Source organism: Amblyomma americanum, chromosome 1 (genome assembly GCF_052857255.1).
Source record: "Amblyomma americanum isolate KBUSLIRL-KWMA chromosome 1, ASM5285725v1, whole genome shotgun sequence".
Taxonomy (NCBI): Eukaryota; Metazoa; Arthropoda; class Arachnida; order Ixodida; family Ixodidae; genus Amblyomma; species Amblyomma americanum.
This window is the reverse complement of record NC_135497.1, coordinates 70,513,850-70,540,328: the sequence shown is the minus strand read 5'-3', so window position 1 is coordinate 70,540,328 and position 26,479 is coordinate 70,513,850. Positions and strand designations below refer to the sequence as shown.

The following is a 26,479-nucleotide window of genomic DNA, read 5'->3' as shown; positions in this document are numbered from 1 at the left end:
CTACCGCCAGTTATGCTCATGGGTTGACCTCTAGCTACATTCAAGGTCAAACTTGCTGCCCCGCTGAACTCTAGCTACTTTCAAGGTCAAGCGTGCAGCCCAGCTGATGGCTAGAAAAGCTGGCGCAGTGAAGCTTTTCGCTTCAAAAATAAAAAAATCACGCAGATACTCACCTCCCTCAAATCGCCATACTTCTCGCAAGGCTGGTTCCACGTCAGGATGCGGTGTTCCGTTCCCAGGAAGCGCATGCGGGACCAGAGATGCAAAGGACGGAATGGCAGGCCCTCTACCACTCTGGTTCCCCGCTGCAGCTCCGGGCAGCTGAAATTCAGGGGTGTGCATAGAATGGGGGCGAAGGTATTGCCCCAGCTGAAAGCTGGTCGTGTACAAAGCGGCACGGCGCCATAAGAGGAGTAAGCTTAGCATCGCAAACAAAGGTCCAGAAAGTTATCTGATTGCGTGCGTGTTCCCAAGCTTTCTGGAGCACACGGGTTAAGACCCCTAACTACCAATGATTTCCGAGTTGGAGCGTCGCACTAGGCCTTTAGGCCCTTCTGAATTCAGGGAGCGAGAAACGATTGCGTGTAGGCTCTCGATGCTTTGAAATGATGAACAAGAATGCTGTTTCCACCGTCTAAAACAAGCTGGCACTAGGAAGGGAGTAAAAAGCTTGAAAGCATTATTTGCCTCCCGACATCACGCTTAAAATATTCTCACACGCATCCTAGGTATATTGTGTTTTTAAGGGGAGGAGGTAAATATCGAGAATTGCCACTAGCTTTCTCCCCTGAACATCTGTCTTCATACCATACATAGCGGAAATGTTCCGGTAGCTGGGAAACAATCAGATAGATTATTCTCGCCTCACTGAGTTCAAGTTTCTTTCTCAATAACATTGTCGTTTTTTATGTGTTGAGGGAATCGCGATGTCAGATCAACGGGAAATTTAAAAACCGAGTATTTGCTGATCGATAACGTTCGGTGCCAAAGAGAGCACCCCGGTCCTTCCATCGCGGTCCAGGATGTCCCAACACCCCCCGCAACCATATTTTAACCTGATACATATCCTTTACTTTCATCCTGCAGCAATCCAATCCATTTAATCCGCATTCCACACCCCCATTCTAGCGCGCCTGGCTGACATCGGACAACCGGACGGACAAGCTGGCCTTGGTGACTCTGGCGCAGCATGTACTCGACGCTTAGTGCTTTCTTTGAAGCTTTGTCTTCCTCCCTGTCCACAAAAAGTGTATAGCGCTACATAGCATATTGTCGCAACACACTTGTGTTATGGCACTTCCTAACGTCTCTTCCTAATGTTTCCATTCAACTTGTATGCTTGATTTCGGTGGAACATGAGCCGTGTAAATAACCACTAATAGACATTAAATGCAAGAATGTACCATCCCTCAAAGTATGTAAAATGATTGACGAACAGAGTGCCAACACAGTAGGATACATCGAAGAAAAAAATAGTGTCAGAGAATGACGGATGCTTGAGCAAATATACAGCGTTGATAACACGCAGTAAGTCATAACCACGCCTTGATTGTGGTGTACTTTCCCTCGCATTCGCATATTGAAGTCGCCAATCCAGAGATCGGATATTCTCAAAAACACTCCCTCCCTCCTAATCTGCGCGTCCCACACAGCTCAGGCTCAGGGGCCCACGCAGCTTAATCTGAAGAACGCGCTGTCCATCGCTGTCACTCTGGCACCATACAAGAAGCTGGCCTTTAACTTCAAACGCTCGGGTCCCGCACAATTTTCAGGAATTTTTTTCTTCTGGAAGTCATTCATTCTATGCACAGTCATCGAATGGAACCATTTGCCATCAAATGTAGGTACGGAATAAGACACAACTAAATTTCAAGAGCTAACCCGTGATTCGAATGACAGGTAACTTAACCCACAGTCCTAAAGGTGTCACCCTTTCTTTCTTACATTTGTTTTGATCCGAAGATACGGCTGTTGCGATGATTCATTAAGCGCCCCAAAATTTTGTTCCCATGCATTTGTTTAACTTTAGTGATTTACCTGTACTTATCATTTCATAGTGTAGTGATAATACTGGCGTTGTAAAATTGTTTCGCACAATTAGGTACAATATTGGACGTATATTTTTGTATAGTTATTCTGGTTCGTTTTTGCGTGCTTTTTTCAGTATTATGTTGCGACTAATATTTAGTTTTTTACCGCCCCGCCTCTTATGTAGTACCCTCGAAAGAGAAACTTGAACTGTATTTTTAATCAATAAATAAACACACCAATGTCACTGTGGGACAGTCGTGGCAGCGCCGACATGCTTTGTGCACGTTCTCGGCATCAAGTCCTGCGTCAGGCCACGGCTATCGCATTTCAATGCATGCAATGTAGGACCTGAAGGTTCTTGAAATTTCTGTGCCTGACAACTACCCCGAGTGATTGCTGTAAATACGGATTCCCCTTTATAACGTGGATAACAGGTCACACCGCTCTTTTTCGATGCAAAAGTTATTCGGCACGAACAATTGTCATTGACTGTTAACTTTGCACGTGACAAGCAGAAGGCAATAGGAGTGCTTGTGGGCGATGCAAGGCCATACCTTAAAGGGCATGAGTTCTTCGATGACCCAACCAGATGAATCAAGCGCCTCTGAAAAAAAAATGTACACAGTTATGAAAGCAGGTGGCACATTTTTCTAACACACGGAATTTGTAGAACAAACGAGTCAAGCAATTCCCAGCCAACCCAATCGAGCGCTGTACAAAGTCCGCTCCTCGGCCTTGGTATTCATGGCAACACAGGTGGTCTAAATAAAGAAGACAAAAACTGAGCACCTCTAATGTATCAAGTAAAAGCCTTTCAATTGCCTAACTAAGGCCGAAGGGATGGCGTCCAATACAGTCTGGCCTGAAATTCTGAAGGTGAGTAGTAGTACCCAGCGTGTTCATGGCCTCTTTGAGATAGAATTATTCTTTTAGGCTCTCAGCGACAGAATTGGCGGACGTCTGAATCCATTTGTAGGCTAATAAACTTAGATCAGTGAAGGAACTCTTATATATTGACTCTTAGGCTGCTGTTTGCATTTAGTGAATTGCAGCGATCCGTCAAGGCATCTTATATCAATCATCAGTTGTGCAGAAATGTAAAACTGCCCTTAGTACAGTGGCTCGAGTAATTTCGCCGCTCAAACGTATCTAAAGGACGCGTAAGCAGACCGCAGCCACGTCTACCTCTCTCCTACTGTGCCAGAGCAGTGCCTCGCATAGCGCCACTCGAACCAGAGGGAAAGCGCGAAAGGAGCGTGATGCGTCCGCTCTGACCTACGTCACTTCGTGGGAGTGACTATGCGGGATCCGCAGCCGCCCAGCGCCCCTTGGATCCGTCTGCAGGGCCGAAATTCGAAGCGTCGTAGAGCCAAGAGAAATTACATCTTTACACATCTACTAACCAGCACCAGCTGCCCTGATGGTCCGCTACAATTCTCTAATTGCTACCAAGCGCCGAACAGTTAAAATTTAAACGTCAATTAGTAAATTTTAGTCAGATATTGTAAAGTCAACTTCTATCACAACCGCTTTGGGGTCCATATATGCCGTCGCCATGATCGCGAAAGAATCATGACTTTTACCTAAATATGGGTGTTTTTAAAATCACTTATCTTCTCGTAAACATCCTGCACTTCTTTGCTGTTCTGAATGGTTCCAAGGAAGCTGAATGCGCAGTGATCGTGTGCGTATGTAAAGCAGAGCGCACAGTGGTAGCTTGCATTTTGCTGCCAGTGCAACTTTAGCCATAGCGAACGCCATCACCAGTTGTTACGGAAAGCGCAGATGCGCTTTGTGCGCGCGTCTTTGGGTTGTCCTCTCTACGTGTCTTCTTCGCGCAGTTATATAAATGCTGAAAGAGACAAGTACGATGCACAAAAAGGCGCTCTAATGCTGTTAGCACAAAAGTGCGCATTTATGTCCAACGCTAAAAATAACACCTTGATTTTTCAGGAAAGCACCTCGGCGACTGCGGGAATATGTATTTATTAAAGCATTGCATGTTTAATATGTCTTATCATGTCCTGTGCACATGTTTCATGTACTGTGCACATGTATGTGCGGTTCCGCTGCCTGTCTGGCTCGACCAATCAAGCCCCATGGAGCTTTGGGAGGTCGGATGTCTGTGTATTGTGTTTATATTTCGCGCAGTGATGCATTATTATCAGTATATTATTATCCGCACATGATAAACCGTTTAGTGGCAGTCAGAGGCTGTCCGGATGCGATTTAAATTTACAAATGCAGAAGACAGTGGGGAAACACACTGCATTACTTCGCGCCGAAAATGTCCCTGTTCATGTGACCAACCTCGTCCTGATGGCCATAGCCGCGCGCCTCCCACTTAGTGGTTACCAGGCGGGGCGCGCGGCCACAGTAAGCTGGCGTCAAGTGCCTTGCAACGCCCTTCAACATTACGTCTTGAAACGACTGCATGGCGCGGCATGGGCAGCAGCAGCTGCAACTGTTATATCCGTTATGAGGACACTGCTGCACCCGCATTGGAGGAATGCGTAAGCATCGACGCCTCCTCGCCCATCTTTGCATATCTTTTCCCTTGTTTGCCTAAATTAATAAGCTTCCATCATTGCCCATTTTGGGTTTTGAAACTTGGCGCCACGCTTCGTTTTCAAATTTGGCGGCAGGCTTCGCACAGTCCACACTTCCGGTTTTTCAAAATAGGCACCACGCTATAGCTCCGCCCACTTCCGATATTTTCTAATTTGGCGCCACTTTCGCTCCGACCCCGGCCTCTTTGTGGGCATTTTTGGATGTAATCAACTATTACCCTACATGCACCTCATGATTTCCGCTATGAGATTTTCGGATCCTCTATTTAATGCAACCACTCTTTTTCTTACAACTCAAGTCGTTCGAACTTTATCGTGATGACAAGCTCGTGGTAACACGAAACCGCGAACACAGCCAAACAAAACATACCCATTAATAAAGCAAGCAGCAGCGAAGTGACACATGATTCGCGCTACGAGAGCGTCAAGGATGTGCCGAGGCGAAGCGTCCAAGTCTGAACGCTACACGTACGCCGGAGCGCACGAGGCACCGTTTCGTCCGCGTCGCGCCAGCGTCCGGTCTACCGGCGTTGTCGCTCGGCGGCCGCGGGAGATGACGACCAAACACGTGACGGCATTGGGACGCCAACCAGAGGAGGATTTCCGGAGATCATGGATAAAGCCACTCAATTATCCTCAGTCCGTAGCTACTGCGTGGGCAAGGGGGACAATAGCACGCGGACTGCAGGGACTGTGGTGCCGTCAAAGATATGTGGATTCATCTGCAAGTCGCTGCCAACGCGCGGCTAGAGATTAGTTTTCCCCAATCTTCACCTGCGAGGTATTTCCGGTGCCGACGCTGACACGTGGCCTAGCCAGATATCTGTGACTCCCTACGTCGGCTAGCTCTACGCGCCGGAATTGCGACGCCGAGGACGCCAATAGCCTAAACGCTGACGCGACGCCGAACAAACGCTGCCTTGTGGTTCGGACTTTAAACGTGTGGCGGGTCGAACTAAAGCCAAACGAAATTGGAAAGCTGCACTGTATGACACTAACCTGCCGGAGCAGCAAGGGATGATTCGGAGGGCACTCACTAGAGCGCATGCTTACGGCAAATATGAATGCTTATGTGTGTGCGTTCCATCAACGCAAGCATACCCCTCACCAGCGTCGCAACACAGCTTTTGTATGTCTGTTCCTCTCTCGATGAGGGCGGTCGAGGTAAAAACGCCGCACGATAATATGCTTAAGTGCGTTCCAGTACACTTTTCACCCTACAAAGCTCTGGTAACTCCGCCAGAGCGACAAAGCAATATTCACCATATCATGTGAGTCACCACCACTAAAATCAAATACAGCAAGTTCAAAAGCAATGCTGAAAAACTAGCGCCCAGTCTGCTCGACCATAATTGTAATCATCATTGTGTTCACTTGCACCCGCCGTGAACACAAATGAGTTTTTTTTTTCAAGTGTTTACTGCCTCGGCGTGGTTTTTCCTGTGCATAACATTTCACAGCAGATTGGCCATAAAGAAATAAAGACCAACACAAAGATGGCAAAGCTTTATCTTGGAGCCCTATATATATCCCGCAAATGAAACAAGCCAGGTAACGCCTGAATGTATTTACAATAAAGTAGTAAGAGCCAAGCTAGCCTAGGTGGAGTGATAGTGATGGGGCACCGGGACATGGAAAGATATGAGATACCCCTGCAGCCAATTTCCGGATTAAAGCAACGAGTTTCGCTGGAGGCGAAATTTTAGAGGCCCGTGCACTGTGCGAAGTCACTGCTCGTTAAAGAAGCCCAGGTGGTCGAAATTGAGCCCTTCATGAGTCACTTTAGGACGTTAAGCCCCATAAACAAAACCACACTACACCAAACGAAAGTACAAAATTGCCAGTAGCGCCGGCGCGTTCGCTCTCGTCAGTGATCGCTAACGTCAAGCGAGCGTCATGTGCGTTCGCAGACAGACGCTCTCTGCACTTGACCCTCCCGCATGCTTTCCCTCCCCTGTTGATGCATTCGCTCCTGCTCGGTCCTCCTCCACTTTTACACGCCGCGCAGCGGTATACAGGGAGTGGAGGGCTCCGGAATAATTTCGACCACAGGGGTCTTTAACATACACTGATATCGCAGGTGAGCCCTCTAATACGGCACCTCTTTCTTCCTTTCTTTCACTACCTCCTTCAGCCCTTCCCTAACGGTGCGTTTCGGGTGTCCACCGAGATATGTGAGACAGTTACGGCTTCATTTCCTTTCCCCCAAAAAATCAATTTTCATTTTTTAGACTGCGGAGTTTCAGACGCTTGTAACTAACGTTAGCGAGTATTAAAGCGCGTCACCGGTGTGGACAGCCAAGTACAGACGCCGGGCCCCGGCGCAGTGAACAGCGCAGCGACGCATATAGACGCGCTACCTAACGCATAGACGAAGTGCCTCGACTTGCCAGGACATTCGCGATGACAGCACTTAAGGCGCAACGGCACCGTGCAGGAACCTCAGCTAGGGATGCTGCTCGTAAGCAACACGCACAGGTGTGCGTCTCTGCGACGGCGAAGAGGGTTCATTGATAGGACGTCCTTCATCGCGTTCTTGGCTTAAAGCGTTCAAAGTGAGCAAACAGCTCGGCGTCGATAGGCAGCAGGCACGCCAGGACATCGAGGTTGGCTTGGTTTGATTTGTTTTATGGGGACAACATCCCAAAAAGAATCAGGCCTTTAGCCTGACCGTAGCGGAGAGCGCCGGAAACTTCAGCCACCTGTGGTTTTAACGTGCGCTGACATCGCAAACTACCATTATATGTCGCATTTCCGGAGTTCCCGGGTTCGAACCCGACCGCGGCGGCTGCGTTTTTATGGAGGAAAAACGCTAAGGCGCCCGTGTGCTGTGCGATGTCAGTGCACGTTAAAGATCCCCAGGTGGTCGAAATTATTCCGGAGCCCTCCACTACGGGACCTCATTGTTCCTCTCTTCTTTCACTCCCTCCTTTATCCCTTCCCTTACGGCGTGGTTCAGGTGTCCAACGATATATGAGACAGATACTGCGCCATTTGCTTTCCCCCAAAAGCCAATTATTATTATTATTATTTCGATGGAGGCGAAATTCTATAGGCCCGTTCGCGCTAGACGCTCAAAGCATAGATGGGATGTGCGGGAATATCCCAAGGGTCTATCACGCAAAGGTGATGCAATAAAATTGTATCAGCATTTCACAAACACAGCCAACAACAGTGTACAAAAACAACTAGGTGGTGGTAGTGGATTTTTGTTAAATTAGCAATAAAAAGGAAGGAAAACATTTTTGCTTGCCCCGGCATCTGCCACCGATACTGAAGCACCTGAGCTGGGGCAGCGGAAATAAAGGAAAGCAGGCAGAATGGAGAAATGAAATGAAAGAGTAGAGGGGACAGGAAGAGAGTATAAGGGGATAAGTTATATACACAAACTAGATACACAATAAGAAATGTGCCCAGCTTGTGCGCGTGATTTGTTCATGTTGGAGGAATTAAAACACGCGCACAGCACTGTGTTTACTACAACTGGAGTGGGGCGTCCAGTTCAAGGTAGAACTCGCGGAGTGTTCGGTCATTGCGTGTAAATTCCTGACGGAGAACAGACGGGACGCCAAGCCCGTGTGTTCGAGGAATGCACAGAGGCTCATCAAGGTTCGCTCACGAGTGCGCGCACTGCCCTGCGGCCACAATAGCGTCTTGATGGAGTCTGGTAGTATGCCCAACGCCATATAGGCCGCAAGCATATCGAGACGATCAAAATTATTTTTTCGTTCCCCACAAAACTATTCATTTCTTGGCCCTATCCTTCTACTTGTCCCTTCATTGCGCCTTAAATTAAGGTCGCTTGGCTGTAATTTTTGTCGATGCTAATGGATTGTAGAAATCGAATCTCGTATGGCCATTCTGATTAAACGTGCGCCGTCAAAGAAAACGTGTCCACGGACGCTGGCTATTAAACGTGCGCCGTCAAAGAAAACGTGTCCACGGACGCTGGCTATTTAAATGAACCACTCGACATTAATTTCGGGATTTCCATTGAAAATACTTGTATCTGGACAGTGGGCTTTGTAAATCCTCTTAGTCCTTGATGGAATTTATCACCCACACCGGCTCTACTTATCGATGTTCATGGATTTAAAAGTGATGCGTCCGCACCCCGGTTACCGCAAAAACAACTAGCGCTCACATTTTTCGCTTCACGGTTAAGCACTGGTCGCATTTTATCCAAAAAATAATTAAAATAATTTTGCTACTCGAAATCTAATACGGAAGTCTGCAGAGTCTGCCTTATAGAAAAGCGCTTTTTTCGCTATCCGCAGAACGCTAAGGTATCACATTTTGGTGCGGCTGATCTGGAACAACCTGCAATAAGCTTTTGTTTGTAGGACGACTCTGGCAGGGCTGTTCAACCACGTTCCAAGAAAAAGTTAGGTTCCCGGTGCTGCCACCGCGCAATTATATGTATGGCGTCCTGCAATGTAGTTATACAATATTTCCTTCCTGTAGCCGTGAGCAGTACTATCGAAAAACTAACGCATAAAAATAACAATTAGAACAGGTGCTGACTTACCATTTGCTGGGGCGCAAGTCTCCTCGAAGTTGAAGAGGCTCATCTTCAAGTGTTCCTAATGCAGGCGAACGCTCGAGGCACGGGTCAACACCGAAACGCGTCGCTCGCGAGAAAGAGTTGAAGAGGATGCGTCCACACGTGGGCATTGGCCTGGGATAGGCTTGGACGCTACCAAGACGATTTTCTGAGGGGGGTCGCTTGCGAGAGCATTGGACGCTACCAAGACACGATTCTCTGATAGGGGGGGCAGGCACTGAAACTCGGGACAGCTTGGTGCGTCTGGCGATACAAGTTTGGAACGCACGTGCTGCCAGGTACCAGGCCGGCGTCTGTGGCTCGCGAGTGCGTGCAAAGAGCGCATACCTAGCAAGCGGATTCGGTGCAGGAGTCCCGACAGAGTCAGGGAAGTCTTTGGAACGCCGGAGAGACGCTCGGGCGTCTGTGTGAGCAGCCTCGCTCCCTTCTATTCCCCGGTGTCCGCGCACCCATACCAATTGTTTCTTTCTCTGCACTGAGCTATGTTGAGCGTTTGCAAGAAATTTTGCTGGCAAGCGGCGCTATTCTTCCCTTTATATAATTTCGACAGGCTTTTTGAGAATCAGAAGTTATGTGCGTGGCGTCGGAGTGGCTTCCAGCGCTATCGCCACAGTGAAACTAGTAAAGTTGCGTTTGCCGAAGAAGTCAGAGCATAATAAAATTCATTTAACTGTACTGTGCGATGTCAGTATACGCTATAGAGCCCTAGGTGGTCGAAATTTCCGGTGGTCTTCTCGACGGCGTCGCTAATACCCTGAGCGCTGTGGGATATCAAACCCTCATTGAAAATTCGTTTTTGAGGAAAGGAAATTGCGCAGTATCTGTCTAACATATCGGCGCACACCTGAACCATGGCGTAGGGAATGAATAAAAGAGGGAGTGAAGGAATAAAGAGAGAAAGAGATGCCGTAGTGGAGGGCTCTGGGATAATTTCGACCACCTGGGGATGTTCAAAATGCAGTGACGTTAAAAAAATTTAATGTGGATTAGCCCAGCTCATCCAAGATATACAAAGCGAAAGCGAGATTGAGGCCTCCGGACCCACGGAGCCGGTTGTGCGTCTTTCCTTTCGTGAAAACGAACGGTCTTTGCAAAGATGTCAATGCCAATTAACTATAAGAACGCCATCGGCTCACTTGTTTTGTTTGGTTTTTGAGGAAAGGAAATGGTACAGTAACCATCTCACATATCTCGGTGGACACCCGAACAGCGTTGTAAAGGATGGGATAACGGTGGAAGGGAAAGAGGAAAGAGAAAACAGAAAATTGAAATTTTGATTTTGAGGAAAGGCGCGGCGCTACGCAACTTCGGAACGCCTGTGGCTCGGTGCTACTAGGGGCGCATACGCCGTCGTGACTAGGTAGCGAGAGAGAGAGAGGAAGATGACGCAAGCGCGCGGCAGTGGCCACCTGCGTCGCGCGTGACGTCACGCGCGGCAGCGGCGAAAGGTCAGGCGACAGAGTCGGCGGCGGCCACCTGCACCGTGCGTGACGTCACTCGTGCTCCGACATACGCCGGCTCGCGCGAAGCGTAGTGTTGAATGGCGTAGTGAAGCTTTTCGCTTCAATATCCCGCCGAACGCGTCGGCGGTGAAGCGCACTTGGAGTTTAGAGGGTCTTGCTTCGGCCGACGTGACGTCACCGTGCAGCGCTCGCGGGTTAAGCCGGAATATAAACGCGCCTTAACAGAGTCCGCGGTTAACAGCTAACCAACGTATTTGGCGGCGGCATTTTTAAGAGCCACTGAAATCCCCCGCTCACTCACTGAATAAAAAAATGGCCTGGCTTAGCTAAGGTTAAGCCTAGGAATCGAAGCATAATAGATTTGTGAAAGGGTATAGCCTGGTGACACTTGGTTATCCCTTGGAATCCATCAGTTTGGCATCAAGGGACCAATAGTGAATGTGCCGGTGGCCATTTACACCACGCGAGTTGAGCCCCGTTTATCCACAGCTGGCGTGACGTCAGACCACGTGCTCGGCTGCAGCGCCCCTAGCGGGAGGAGCGGGAGTTAGCCTTGGTGGTCGCGGCCGCTCGAGTTGAGCCCCGTCTCTCCTCAGCTGGCGTGACGTCAGACCACGTGCTCGGCTGCAGCGCCCCTAGCGGGAGGAGCGGGAGTTAGCCTTAGTGGTTGCGGCCGCGCGAGTTGAGCCCCGTCTCTCCTCAGCTGTCGTGACGTCAGACCACGTGCCACGTGAGGTCAATGGTGGTCGCGGCCGCGGCAGGCTGGGCTATGGTTGAGCTAAGTAGTGTCCCTATTATGCTTCGCATAAAAAACAAAAGTCTGGGAGGCACACACATGAATCCAGATAGGGGAGCCAGCTAGGCGGCCCTTCCAGGGCAGCATATACACACCGCACCAAAGCGCATTGTTCACTAAACAAAGATTTCGACGACCGTGGTGACTCAGCGTGGCGGTCCATCATGCGGCTCTTCCAGAGACTAAATAGTTTTTGTGGAAAGGAAATGGCGCAGTATCTGTCTCATATATCGGCGGACACCTGAAGCGCGCCGTAAGGGAAGGGATAAAGGAGGGAGTGAAAAAAGAAAGAGGGGCCGTAGTGGAGGGCTCCGGAATAATTTCGACCACCTGGGGATCTTTAACGTGCACTGACATCGCACACCACACGGGCGCCTTAGCGTTTTTCCTCTAAAAAAAGGCAGCCGCCGCGGCCGGGATCGAACGCGGGTACTTCTGATCAGCAGTCGATCGCGCTAACCACTGAGCCAACTCGGCGGGTGGGTGAAAAAAATACAGGAAAAAATGCATAAAAGTACAGAAACGATATGCTCGCCCACGGGACGGCTCGATCCTCCAGCCTTTCGGTTAACAGCCGAACGTCTACCCGCTTGCGCCACGCAGGCTGGGCGTCAGCAGAGGAGAACTCGACTGTAGAAGTGTATCATACTGACGAATTTTGATCGTTTATTTTTGAAGTGGAGAAAGTGGTGACGCAAGAAACGGCAAAAGAAGCACAGGACGTGAGCTTCCTCATTTTTGAAGAGTTGGATAAGGCAGAGCAGAAGAAGGAAAACAAACTGCGAAACATGAGCAGAAGACAAGCGCTCACCCGTAAAAATAGAGAGAGGGAGGGGGAAAGAAAAGAAGTAGAAAAAAGGCATGCTTGCCCCCGGAAGGGCTACAACCCGCAACCTTTCGGTTAAAAGCCGGACGCGCTAGCCGATTGCGCCGCGGGGGCTGATTTTTCCGTTTCTGCATGAAAAGAGTGCCGAAAAGAAAAATGTAAGCATGCTTACGCCACAAAACACCGGGCCACCATACCTCTGCATTACCCAAACTTTCAAAACATGAAAATTCTTTGAAGCACACACATGCATCCAGATAGGGGAGCCAGCTAGGCGGCTCTTGCAGTGCAGAAAATACTCCCCGCACCAAAGCCCATTGTTTACGAAACAAACATTTCGACGACCGTGGTGATGTTGCGTGGTGGTCCAACATGCGGCTCTTCCAAAGAGTAAAATAGTCCCAGCAACATAAATAGATCATATGGCACAGAACAGTTTTTCTCCACAGGCAAAAAACGGATACTGCGAGGTGTCATATCAAAGTCCTGAACTGGTCGTTTAAATATGTCCCAGAAGAACACAGCATCAATGCACAGAATAAAACAATGGTCAATTGTCTCTGGTGTACTGCACAGGTGGTATTCACTCTCCATGGCGGAAGCATCTCCTTAGCATGAAGCCGTGCCTTCACAGGCAGGGTAGATGTCTGCAGTTTAAAGAAGAATGTTTTTGGCACCAGAAGAAATGCACATTCGGATAACACGTTTTAAAACACTGGTGTCAGGGAACGCCATAAAAGGTTGCCGACACAACGGTACAGAAAAAAATATTATGAAAGTGCCAGAGTATCTCCCTTCTGGAGAGGCTATGCAGGTAGTCTAAAGAAAAGCGCACAGTGTGGAAATTGAAGGGGTAGGCAACTTTCTTAAGGAATCCCCATAAAGACCCCTCACGAGTGTGACCACTTGGTGCGAATAGGAAAGCCAAATAAGCAGTAAGACGCCTAATAAGCACTGCTACTAAACAAAGGATGATTTGCCAATTTGAAAAAGAAAAAAAAACGCCAAACAAGCTGATGCACGAATAAGTGAACAAGGCCAAATCTACCAGACTCTAGAGAAAGAAACAGGTTATCGCGACGCATGGCTTCCCAGTGGGAACGCCATACGAATGTAAAAAGTATTCTACGCATCACATGCCGTTTCTTCCTTGCACAATGAAGAACCTGCAGCACATAGCCAAGTTTTGCAAATAAAAAAAATGTTGCAGACTTGAGCCCGAGCAAACACTGACAATTCCCTACCCATCCAAGCCGGGGTTGGTCGCCTCATGGTGATTATCTGTGAATCCCAGTAGGCTCAACTGCTGTGACTTTGGTGAAGAGGAACCCCTAGGTTGGGAAGGTTCCCGCAATACTAGCTTATGCAACCATAATGAATTGGCGTTGAGCCCCAATTACCTAATCAAAACCCTTTGGATTTATCTAAATTAAAAGCCGCACCTGATACCTCGCAAAACTGTTCAGTCAAATGTAATGCCTCAAGCACACTGTTTCTATCAGAACAAAAGAGGGAAGCATCATCTGCAAAGGCTGAAATCCTAATTACACATTGCACCAGGGAGAAACCATGGATAGTTCCGCTCAACTATATCCTCAACAATATCCCTCAACTGTTTTATACCGACTTGTATTGTGCTTTTCAGAATTAATATAGCATGCCCAGAATAGAAAGTGGGGAGAAAAAAACGAGCATCGTAAGAAGCCTGGAAAACCTCCATAAAGACAGGCGCTAGGCAAGTGGAAAATGTTTCATTGCACTCGTTAACAATGCCATCTGGCCCTGGAGATTTCTGAGCCGTCAGGTCAGGAATGGCAGATTTATTTTCGTCCAAAGTGATAGACCCCTCCTCTACAGCACGCTGCTTATCGTCAAGTCGGTGTAACGCTTCGAATAAGTGACAGTAATCTGATATCACAGTTGTGCCTGCACAATGAACAAACAGTTTGCGATAATATTCAAAGAAAGCCTTAATAATGCCAGGACCATCGCTGTATCTGCAGCCACCATACTGAATTTCCAATATTTCTTTAGCTAGAGCAGTCTGCCTTTCATTACTCAGGGCCCTATGAGATGGTTGCTCTTCCAGAAATCTACGGGCCCTAGATCTAATCAAGACCCGTTTGTATCTCGGTTTCACACTGCTGAAGCTCTGCTTTTACGGCTGCGATATCTTCTACATAGGCACTTGCGCTAATCCGCTCTAACTCATGCAGCTCAACCAAAGTACGACCGAGCTCCCGAAGATGATGTCTCTTCAAAAACGCGATTCTTTCTAAGGCTTCAATAGCAATGTTTTTTTTTTGTTGAAATTAATCCCATTTTTGCCAAACAGAGAGATCACCGCGTGACCACGTGTCCTTAAAGCAAGTAGCACTCCGCCATGACGGCACAAGATCTAGCCATGAATAAAGGCGCATCTAGTGAATGCACTCTTGCGATGCAGAAGCCTTCGCGCTTTCGCTACGTATATCCTGGCCTAACAGAGCTAGGCCATCAGCAATTTTTTTTAATCCGCTAGAACTTATATTGGACATTCTCCGCATTTTTCTATTGTGTGTATGATTGTCTGTTTGTCTGAATACGGTTTTATGGCAGGCTGCTTACCTGCCCACCGGGGGGTGGGTAACCTCCCCCGTTATATTCGGTGGGCAAGTAAGGAGCCGCAGCCTGCCCACCGCTTCAGGAGGCGGCTCAATGAATCTCAAGAGGCTGAACGGGAAGACCAACCTGGATCGCAACCCAAGTCCCAACGATGGCAGCACCTGCCACAGAAGGGGAGTGGCTCATTGCTTTGGTCGGTGCACCCCTGCACCAGGAGCGGCAGGAAAACTGCGATTGATCTATGACTGAAGAACGACGAATTTCGCATATATGACCATTAATGCATTGTCGCTATCCGAACAACTGCCATCCGTCAACATTGCATCTCATCACCGGAACTGAAATGAAAGCAGAACTGCTAGCGCACTAAACTTGCCTGTGTGTTAGCATATTAGTGCGCTATTGTTTATCGCATTTAGCTGCTGCCCATTAATCCATTATCGCTATCCGAAGAACTGCCATCCGTGAACATTGCATATCATCGCCGGAACTGAAATGAAAGCTGAACTGCTAGCGCACTAAACTTGCCTTTGGCAACGACCCAAATCAACAATCATTTTTTGGGAAATCTCGATTGTTATGCTTATTAGTGCGCTATTATTTATCGCAATTAGCCGCTGTCTGTCTGTCCGCTTGGAGCCAGTATTGTGGCAGCTGCTTACATCCCTGCAATTGGTTTGCAACCTGCCCAGGTGTATATATATATATATATATATATATATATATATATATCTGAGTTGGTATAGCACCGGACACGATATTCGGAGGTCGTTGGTTCGGATCCCACCGGCGGCATGATGGTTTTTCCTGCTGCTTTGTAAGTAATTTTCTTTAAGCGATAGATTAGTCTAAGTATCATTATCCCAGTGATAAGCACAACAATTAAAAGACATTACACATTCCCCTATCCACCTTGGATTCGATTACCGTTTTCATAAGTTTGTATTTCAGGGGTGCATATATATGCACGCACACTTTCGTTCCGCTATATATACTCCGATAACAAGGCGCACCCGTACGGGGACAGTTGTGTACCGAATTTGGTAAGCAAATAAAACCCTACGGGGTGTGATATAGAAAATAAACCACAATTAAATAATAGATAAGCATTGTATACATGCAATTACTAATTGAAGCGTTAGCATATCGCATCGCAAGCCGAATTCAAGGCCCACCTTGACCCCTCCAAACAAAGCAAATTCCGTTTTGGATATATCTTGAGAAGGTGCAACTCACAATGGGTAGACGTGTGTCTTAATTTCTCTGATAGATAGCGCTAGGCGGCGATCGCTCCGCTAGGTGGAAAAGTCATGTTATTTTTTTTTTGAACTGCTCAGTGTTTTCTTCACAGGACGCGCTGGATGCGGAATTTTTACGCATGGCCAATAAAGTTGACGCTCGTTATTTCAATGTGTTCCAAATGATGGCGACTTTTTTTCTTCTTACGTACTGACGCCGAGAATGTGGCTCGGCGTTAAGAGGTGCAAAATGTGCGCCTAAGGCCCGTTTCACATGCTGCGACTAGAACAAAACTAGTGGGCCTAGCCTGTGAGGCCGCAGTGCGATTTTCGGCCAATGCTTTCACATACAAGGCGTAAGCAGTGAATTCGGTCGGAGGGACAGGCAAGGTAGCTTTATGTTCGCATCGGCAACCCATGACTAAACGCTGCACGAAATATGTTGACGTTATGACCAGCGTATTTTCAGATGCGAGGCATTATTTCTTATGTTTTGATTAGAGCAAATAGTTTTGCTTTTGCCGCGGCCACAACTCCCACGTGACCGCACGTCGCACGCCGTCTCGGCGCTCCCCATTAGTTGTAGATCGAACATGCCGACGCTGCGACTTTATGCCAACCGGATGGAACTAGATCGCAAGCCGTCTGCGACAAGACCGACGGCCCTCCCTAGTTGCAGACCGAGAGAATTCGCACTGCCGCCGGCGAAAATCGCATGTATGTGAAACGGGCCTTAGATTGGGCTAGAACGACGCGCCTATGTGTACTTAGACACAAGTGATATTTGTATCGCCATGGATATCGAACTCCTTTCTGTAATCGTTCGTTCACCAAGAGTTATAGAACCCGTAAAGGTGCGCTACACTTTGAGCGTAACCACTCCTTAACTACACATTTATAAACATTCATATATTACTGTAGATGCATAGCAGAATTGCGATACAACAACACCATTGTCTGTTAAATCAGCTGTTATGCACAGCCACTAAAAGGAAAAATTCTGAGGACACCTCCGCTCGGGGGACACCCAAGGATAACCTAATTTTATTTCAGGATCCAACCCACCACTTTCGCCTTGAACGAAGGAAACTTCCGCTCCGCACAACAGGCTCGACAAAGAGCAAGAAATGACCTGAAGAAGACTCCAAACAAATTCCTTCCTTTACGCGGTAGTTCTGTCCCATATGTATGTGTTCCCGAGTCATTTTTCTCCCGCATGCCCATTGTGCCATGAGGGAGCTACCCTATACCATATACTCTGGGAATGCAAGGAGGACCCCTCCACTCCAGAATTCGGACAACTCGTGCTTCCAGTCGGCCGGGAGATCATGCATGCTGCGCAGCTCGGACCCCTACATACAAGATCGGATCCTCAAGTGCGCCTTTGAGGTCCCTAGCAGGCTTAACCTGGTGACCATCTACTAGGGCAATGTAACTCGACCCAGCATAACTATCCCGCCAAATAAAAGTTTCCTCCCTCTCTCTCTCTCACAGGGCACTTAAATCCGCTTGCATGAAGGAATGCGAAAGCATGTGTTTGATCTTGATTTTCTTTCTGGTTTGGTAATTGGTAATTGGTTTTTGGGGAAACGAAATGGGGAAGTATCTGTTATATCGTTGGACACCTGAACCGCGCCGTAAGGGAAGGGATAACGGACGGAGTGAAAGAAGAAAGAAAGAGGTGCCGAGTGAAGGCTCCGGAATAATTTCGGCCACATGGGGACGTTTAACGTGCACTGACATCGCACAGCACACGGGCGCCTTAGCGTTTTGCCTCAATAAAAAGCAGCCGCCGCGGTCGGGTTCGAACCCGGAACTCCAGATCAGTAGCCGAGTGCCGTAACCACTGAGCCACCGCAGTGGGTTTCTTTCTTGTTCATAACGTGAAGTGCGGCGTTTCGATATTTCCAGTTACAACTTACTACAGACTTCATTATTTCCGGTTACGATATACTACAGCAAATCCACATTTCCGTTTGCAACATGCTACAACGCTCGACATTTCCGGTTACCACATTCTACACTTCGTAGTTTTCACGACATATTACACCACTTCGTCATTTCCGATGACGTCACAATTTTAATACGAAATTTGCTCTTTGAGGAAAGGAAAGGGCACTGTAGAGCTCATATACCGTCATCTCGGTGGACACCTCAAACGCGCCTTCAAGGAAAAGTCTCAAAGTAGCCCGTGTCGCAAACTAGCCTCGAAGTTGACTAAACCATCTAAGCTGTATGAAGAGAAATGCTATGGCACTACCCAGAACACTGTAGGACTAACGGTTGCTCAATATTAAAGTGCGTTCACAGGTGTCAAACTGCTAACAATGGAGAGCCTTACACACACGCTGCAGCGTCAAACACCCCTCTGTGCTGGGCAGCACCTGGCCAGAGCCGTAATACACGAGGACCATCACTTTGTGTACACCGACGGCTCAGTGGCCTGCGACAGCTGCTCCCTTGCAGCGGCGGCTACCATCCCCGCCCTGCGACTGCACAGCCAGCAACACGCAACCTTCGTGGGCTCCTCCACCATGGTGGAGTTGATGGGGATCCGGCTCGGGCTGGACCTGCTGCTCACCCTCGGCCCTCCGCCGCACAGGGGTGCTCTGGTGTGCGCCTCCCGCCTCGCCCTCAGCCGCCTGCAATCTAACGGCCACGGTACCCCACTAGTGCGGGAAATTCGCTCGCGCATCGAGCGCAACGCGCGGAGGGTATGTGCCGTGCGTGCACAGTGGATGCCTTGTCACTGCGGCATCGCCGGCAACGAGAAAGCTGACGACCTCGCGACCGCTGCACACCAACCGCCTGCCAGCTATCTGACCCTTGCGCTGGAGGACGACGTGCGTGCGGCCCTCCACGACCTTCTCCGAAAGCAGCACCCCGACCCACGCATTGCAGGAGGTGAGCGCATCGACAGTATCAGCGGCTGTTGCGCACTTAGACGGTCACAACGTGCAATGATCCTCCTCGCGCGCATTGGCTGCGTGTGGCCCGGGGAACGACGGGAGCGTCACGAAATTGCGACGAGTGATGTGTGTGACGTATGCGATGCAGTGCAAACACTAGAACATCTGCTCCTTCACTGTGCCGCGTTCGCCGATGCTCGTCGCGATATGCTCGCGGCCTATAGGGCGCAGGGCATACTACCAGACTCCATCAAGACGCTATTGTGGCCGCAGGGCAGAGCGCGCACTCGTGAGAGAACTTTGGTGAGCCTCTGTGCATTCCTCGAACACACGGGCTTGACGTCCTGTCTGTTTGCCGTCAGGTAGTTACACGCAGTGACCGAACGCTCCGCGAGTTCTACCTTGAACGATTAATAACTGGACGCCCCACTCCAGTTGTAGCCAACACTGTGCTGTGCGCGTCTGTTTTAATTCCTCTAAAATAAACTAATCACGGGCACAACCTGTACACATTTCTTATTGTGTAAATAGTTTTTGTATACATTGGTTCTCCACCTATACTCTCTTCCTGTCCCTTCACCTCTTTGATTTCATTACTCCATTCTGCCTGCTATCGTTTACTTCCGCTGCCCCAGCTCGGGTGCTTTAGTATCGAAGGCAGATGCCGGGGATAGCAAAAACTTTTCCTTCCTTTTTACCTTCATTTAAATAAAAACCACTACCACCAATGGGCTTCAAAAAGCGTAGCGCATCAAAAAATGCAGTACAGTGGTAGTGGGTGGCAAAGGCTTCCAGACGTGAGCCGTTGGCTTTTGATGCGTGTGAGAACGTAGCACGTGTGGAAGCCATCACCTCACGCTTGGATGGAAATCGGGAGATGAAAAACGAACAGAAAACGGCGCAGTTGCACAAGGTGGTCATTCAAAAATCCATAGCCCGTATTTATATTGACTGTTTTCAAGCTGTTCCGCCAATCAGCTCAGTTAGCCGACTAAAGTGTTGCTTAGTTGTGATTCAGCGATGCCACTACACTGACATGCCCAACGTAATTAGATCACGTAGTTAAAGAGAAGTACGCTCATAACAAGCGCACATTTTCATGTTTTCTAGCAAAACATGAAGAAGCGGCTGCAGTATGAAGTTCGATTTCGATAACACTCAGTAACAGGTAACACAGAAGTTTTAGGCTCGATTTCGATGGCACTGCACATTCTGTACAAAGAAAAGCGAAAGGGCTGGACAGCGTCCGATAACGCGAGCCGCAATTTAATTATTTTTGTAGCGAAAGAATGCGCAAGTGTCACTAGTCTGTACTGCGCATGCGCCACGCACCGAGCCACAGGTGTTCCGCCGCTGCGGCGCGCATTTCCTCAAAATCATATTGTAGCGATCTTCAGCGTGTCACCCCTTGAGCTCTGTCGCGGCGTCGTGGCCTTGAGCCGGTTGGTCACGTGGTGCGGAGCAGCTGCTGCTGCCGGCGGCACCGCGAGCCAGAGTAACCGAGCTGCAACAGTTGTGCGCATGCGCCGTGTTGAGTGGAGAGGGGAAGAGAGTGAATACACGTCCAGGGACGAATATGAAGAAGAAACGCCCAGCGAAACGGTTCGGCGAAAGACTGACTTTGCAATTCGACTGAGCGAGTACCAATCGGCCAGATGTAGCTCGCGAAAATCTGGCTCTTCTAAACATCGGGGAACGCATATACAACTACACTGCCAATTTCATTTGGTTAACCCCGTACCAAAGCCTGGAAACGATCCTTCTATCATTTCCAGCCTCAGACCAAATGCTCTCACTTCAACCGTCTGCAAGTTGATTGAGCGACTAATCAACAATAGGATTCAATATTACCTGGAATACGCTACAACTTGGTACCACTCTGCTCAAACTGGCCTTCGTCCCAATTTGAGTACACAACATTGCTTGTTGCTGCTTCAGCGAGTGATTAAACGATCTTCCTGACACCTCGTGCCTGATTAAATCCTCGCGGTCGACATGAGAGAAGCTTCTGACAACGTCGATCAAAATGTCATCTTTGCGGGGCTGAAGTCAAGACGGGCCGATCCGCAGACTGGCACACGTTGTCTCGCTGGTCAAGGCAGGGCGAGTGGTGTTCTCTCGGGAGTCGAACGGGCGCGCTTCTCGGAAGTTTGAACGACGGCTCGGGCTAACAGACAGCGGTTGCAGCTCCTCATTTATAGGCGCGGTCCGCGTCTGTTTGTTCTTCGCGTCAGGGCAGGCGCGCACGTACACGCAGCTTCATCTGCACAAACTCCTTCTCCTTCTTGTGCCGGGCGCGCGACCCCATTGGTCGAGCGGGGAAACCACCTTCTAGGTCATTCGCGGCACGCTGAGTCATTGGCGCCGGAGCGAAGGGGGGAGGGAATCACTTTGATGCGCACAAGATTACCCCCTTCCGTCGACAACGAGCAAAGACTTCTCCAACATTCGAGAAGCGATGCCGCTCGTGTCTCTATTTACTTTGGCGCCCCGACGGCGAGCTGAGTGAAAAGCACCGTGCGCTCCGGGGGGTTCTTTCCCGCTGTTTTTTTGTTTTACTTTACCGCGCGCGGGCGCGATTGCTTTGGCACAGCGCCGGTTTTTTTCGAACATACGCCGAATTTTGTGACACTGCCCCTTCCTTTAAGAATACTGTGCAACAATATTCACAAAACACAAAATTCGTACGCACACGGTTGCTCTCACAATCTATTTTGCGGACACCAGAATACATACATTCAATCATGTTCTTACATACATGGCACTTGACAATAGTCACAATGTACTTCAACACATACCGCAACTCGCAACACATTAACTCAACACAAACAGGGGGCATTCAAGTTCGAGGCATGCCTGCGCTTGTACTTCCAGATACATTTCCTACTTGCGCTTTCGTAATGTGCGCGTGAGGACCTCCACAATTCCCAAGAGTCTCTTCGACTTGCGGGTCTTTTTCCCGGTCAAACTGGGCTTCTGTTTCGCCCCACCTGAACCATGTAGATGAATGTGCTGACTCGGAAAGGAATTGTGCGCTTAGGTTTGCACACACAAACAAGGCAATCGATGGATTCCAGGGCACCTGCGTCAAAACACACGGACACAGAATATTGACCGGTGTGAATGCACGCTTGGTCACATTCCGGAATTTTCCTGTGCGATCGAAATGCATCTGAAGTAATGTGTACAACAGCACAATGAACATGTCCACCGCCTGCGCTAAGCTGAACCTAGCCGGAGTTTCAGACACATTGTCCTCTTGGGCTGTCCTTTCGCGTTTCGCTGCTTCCACGTGACCATTCCGCGGCCTTTATTTCGGCTTCGCACAGCTTTCTGCTGCAGTGCCCGTCCCTTCCTGCGGAAACGTTTTTCTTCCTCGGAATGTTCATCCGCGGGACCCTTCCGTTCTTCGTGGTTGACTGTCTGCCTCACTGCTCCTTTGCTTGAGCTAGCACGTTCGAGCTTCCTTCGCCATTTTTTAGCTTGGCGATCACTGCGATGTTCCGACGAGCAGGATTCGAACTTCTCCGTCTCGTGGCTACTTTCTGGGCCCTTTGGAAATTTATCCCCCTTTATGTTGCCCAATATGAGGTCGTATATGGGGCGCTCCATGCACAGTGCAGTTAGTTTCCCGCTGTAGCAGGGAGTCTGCACATGTACTTCAGCCTCCGGCAAACTCTGAAATGCGCCGTCCACTAGCCCCACAAGGCTCTTCGTTCCAGTGAGATCCTTACCTCTCACTAATTTTTGTCTTATTAGTACAGCGCTGCTTCCCGTGTCTCGCAACACTGTAATTGTTTTTTCTCCTACCTTACATTTCCGGACACATTCTGTTCATTTTGGCTTCCGGAGCGCGTTCGCAACGGCGTTAAAGACTGGTACCTTCTTGCCGTTCTTCAGTTCTACTAAGCCATTTTCATCTTCCTCCAGGTGGTCATCTGAGGAGGCTCGTACGCACGATACGTGGGGAATGGGTTTGCTTGAGTTCGGACAAGCAGCGACCCTGTGCCCCCTCTGGCCGCACTTAAAACAAGCTATTGGGCTACTGTTCGTAGCGCTGTTGCGGCAATTAGGCGCGTAGTGGCCTGACTTGTTGCAGAGGTAGCACTTTGGTGGAGCCTTTGGGCTAAATCGGGCATCACGGCTGTCGGTTTTCCCCGTGCTCTCAGAATTCGTATTCTTAATCTTGGCCAGATTCACTCCTCCTTGAGCTTCAAGAAACTGGTCGGCAAGATCTAGCATTTCGGAGAGTGTCTTGGCTTTTCTTTCCTTCAGGTACAGCGACAAGCTCGGGTGACAACTACTCAGGAACTGTTCCTTGATCAGTAGCTCGCGAAGTTCACTGTATTCCTGTGCAATCTTTGAAAGTTCTATCCACCGATAAAAGTAGTGGCTTAATCATGCCGCATACTGGGTTGCCGTTTCGCCATCTGAGGGCTTCCCTGTTCTGAATTTATCTCGGAATCCCTCAGTGGTGAGTCGGAATCGCTTAAGCACGGCGGCCTTTAACTTGCTGTAGCTTGCAGCATCATCTGGAGAAATTCGCCCGAATACGCTTAGAGCTTCCCCGCTGAGACATGGGCTAAGAACTGTAGCACATTCACTTTCTGACCAATTATGACTTCCCGCGATCCCTTCGAATCGCCTGAGAAACGCGTCGAGATCGTCCCTTTTTTCGTCAAATCTGGGAAGTAATCTGCTGGCATCTATCCGCATGCCGCTGCCTTCTTCTCTAGTGCTACGGACTTCCGCTGAATGGTTCGCAGCACGTTGGAGCTCAAGCTTCACGGCAAGCAGTTGTTTTTCGCATTCGAATTCTCTCTTTTTTTCTTTCTCAGCTTCTTCTCGAGCCTCCTGTCTTTCTTTTGCAACCCTCTCTATCTCCTGTTCGGCTTCTTCTCGAGCCCTCTTTCTCTCCTCTTCAGCCTTCTCTCTCTCTCTCCTCGTTCACCCACTTCCGTAGTTCAGCACCGGACATCCCCAACTTTGTGCCAATCTCAACTAGCTCCTTCAAGCTCATTTTCGGATACTGAACTTCTCAAGGCAAAGGCCACCTCTACACTGTAAACCTCAATAACCGCTTCAGCGCGGCACCTCACAATATCGCTCTGCTGCTAAACACTCGTTTACGACCTCTTCGTCAACTCCTTCCGACTCTCTCTCCACAATGTCGTTGCGCTAGGGAGGGGGGGGGGGGGGGAGGGTGTCAGCTGGGCACTTCAGTGTGGGCATGTGTGTCTTGAGTCTAAACGAGTGAGCTAGCCCAAATGCTTCATGAGTTGAGATCTGTAATTGAGCCCAAATGAGTCACAGTCGAAATTAGTGAAGGAGTCCAGTTGAGTCTAGAGTCGAGATGAGGGAGTGAGCCCAAACGAGTCGTGAGTCGAAACGAGTGAGTGATCCCAGATGGGTCGTGCGTCGTAACAAGTGGCGGATCCCGGATCAGTTGCGAGGCGGAGTGAATCCAAATGAGTTGTAAGCCTAAAAGAGTTTTCGCTCACGAGTTCGATTGAGCCGGGGTCTGTGTGAGTCTGAGTTTGAGAGAGCCCATGGGTTGAGCAAGCTTTTGTGAGTGAGCCCTCGTGATTTTTCCGAGTATCTATTTTCCGCTCTTTTGTAACTACTGATAATATCTACACAGACACGCACTCTCTGTGGCTTCGGCAGAGCGAATACACTTGTTCTTGGAGTTGAGCTACGAATCAAGTGGGAAGCGCCACCAGCGCGGACGGGCGATACCACTTTCAGAGTTTCCCACATTAATCGGAGTGATGTAAACGTTGTCGATTTTTGTCTATGAAATGTGCGGACAGCAGCCCGTTTGCGAGCAGCGTCACTAGCGCGTGGTACCTGTATTCAACCCGCCACATGTTTGTGGGCTCTTACATCCAGGCTACGTTCGGTCTAGCGAAAGACGTCAATGCACTTCTGCATCCGTTTCAGGATGTTTCTAAAATTTTGTAGAGCTTAGCTTACCGTCTTAGCGCACCAATTAGCGAAAACTAGTTGGCAAATGCATTCTTCCCACTCGATCTTTCTTCCGGCAGTAGATGTGGCCGCGCTCTCAACCAACGGCGTCTCGGTCGAGGCATTTCCATCTTCGCCACCCGCTACGGCACCATCGGCCATCGTTGCAGCAAAACTACCGTCAACATCACCGCTAGCGGCGCTGTCTTGCATGTTCAGCTCGTACATCACGACGCTTTCGACTTTCCCGTCGGAATGGAGAATATATTCACTTCCGCCGGCATGGCTAATCTACGAGCATCCCACGGCGCACACTTTTCGCGAACATCCGTCGTGGACTATCTGCGCACCTCGTCAACGCGGCACTGAGCTGCGCGGCTGCATCTTTTGAGGAAAGTGCGCAGCAACTGTCTCATTAGCGGTTAGCCTCGCCGCTGCGGCTCAACAAATTTGGGCTCTTGATTGCGCAATTCGAAAACCGCGTGCCTGCAGAGAACGCAGAGTGACGACCACAAAAACAAAGTAGAGCTAAGCTTACCGGCTTGGCTTAGCGCATTGTTCAGAGAAAGCTTGTTTGAATTAGCGGGTTTCCGACCGGACAAGGTCGGTCTGGCGCATGCACGCAACGAGGACAGTAGCGCTGGCGCAAGCATATTTACTGACATTTTATCCACGCGACGAGCAAACCTGACGCGCAAATATCTACTTGGCTTTGCCTTTCTAGTCCGCGCAAGTTCAGATACTTGGTTTCGACTCTTTTCAAGCATGTTTACCCACTTGGCTCTGGCCTGTTTGTTTCGAGTGCGTTTAGATATACTTGGCTGAGCCTCTCTGTTTCGAACTCATTTGGCCACCGGGCTTCGCCGCGCTTTATGGAGCCAGCACCACCGCTAGCGTCGCGGTCTTGCTCGTTCAGCTCGGATATCAACACGCGTTCGACTTCCCGTCGGAATGGAGAATATCCACTTCCGCCGGCATGGCGGATCTACGAGCATCGCACGGCGCACAATTCGTGAACATCCGTCGCGGACTCCTCTTCGCACCTCGTCAATGCGGCAGTTAACTGCGCAGCTGCGTCTTTTTAGGAAAGGAAATTGCGCAGCAACTGTCTCGCATCTTGGTGGACACCTTAACCGCAGCCACAGCTGGCACGGCAAGGAGGACAGGGAGGAAAGGAGAGACGCAGAACAGCATCGCAGCACGGGCAGTCTAACCGCGATTCTGTTGAACCGCTGTTTCCGAGCTTAATTGCGGATATCGCAAATTGTGGTTCGCCGTTGTTACACGGCGCGCCACCTTTCTCGGTTACGGCAACCGATGGCCGCTTGGGGGCAACAAACTAAGTGACGCGGTGATCGAAACCGAAGCTGCATTTGCAAATATCGCAATTATTGACAACGCAGTATCTAGAGTGCCATCCGACGGCGCCGTCCGGTGTTAGCATTGCTTCTACTACCGTGAAGCACCGCTCCTGCCGCGAGCCGTCCGCGCCAAGCCAACACATTCTCTAC

At 49.4% G+C, this 26,479-nt stretch overlaps 1 pseudogene; it reads right to left on the bottom strand.

Annotated features, from left to right (window-relative positions):
- Positions 1-22,220: 22,220 nt before the first annotated feature.
- LOC144103784 (uncharacterized) lies at positions 22,221-23,717 on the bottom strand (annotated as a pseudogene).
- Positions 23,718-26,479: the final 2,762 nt, after the last annotated feature.